We start from the raw sequence: 811 nt of genomic DNA on the forward strand, positions 1-811 counted from the left end.
GATATTCAATGGAAACGATGGGATATAATATCAGGACTACGGTTAGTTGGTAACCTTGCTCTTGTGTTTAATTATTTTACCTGAATCAGGGAGTCTAAGTTATTCCAACTTGCCGTTTCTGGTATATTACCTGTACTTACATCTTCTGCTGTACCGTCAGCTATTAGGTATACTTGAATTTTCCCTTCAGAAGTTCTCATGACTGAACTAATTTAAAAATGTTCTGGCTTCAAGATCCTCTGTTCACGATGTGCAGCTCCCTCTATAGAATGGTACTCTATCCAGTAACTGAGTACATCAGGTTTGCCTCCTCTTGTGCCTAAGTGGTAAATAATCTGGAAGTTATAGTCTGCTAACTTCTGTTCTAATGAATTTAATATCTTCTCAAGACTTTTGAAATGAGGAAAGATTGAAGATTTTGGTAACCAGTAAAAACAGTTATTGGTTTTTCAGTTCTAATCAGGTATTGACTCCATTTTTTAAATCCTTCAAATATCACCAATAGTTGCTTATCATAGATCTCATAGTGTCACTCTGTGGAATTTAGTTTACAGGAATGAAAAGCTACAAGGTGTTGTCTTTTTTCCACAAACTGAGTATAACTGGAGCTTCTTCAGAGTAGTTGGATTCTAAAGTTACGACCATAGCGTGATAATTTCTTCTGAGAACAAATATAATAAAATTTCAACGTCTAGGCAATAAAATTCGAAGAAACAAATTAGTAAAAGTTAATATTGTTAAGCTATAGTGTAACGATCCCTTTCTAGATAGTTAGTTCATGGCGACGGGGAACGATACTTATCGTTTCTGT

This window comes from Tuber melanosporum (genome assembly GCF_000151645.1).
Source record: "Tuber melanosporum whole genome shotgun sequence assembly, scaffold_197, strain Mel28".
Lineage (NCBI taxonomy): Eukaryota > Fungi > Ascomycota > Pezizomycetes > Pezizales > Tuberaceae > Tuber > Tuber melanosporum.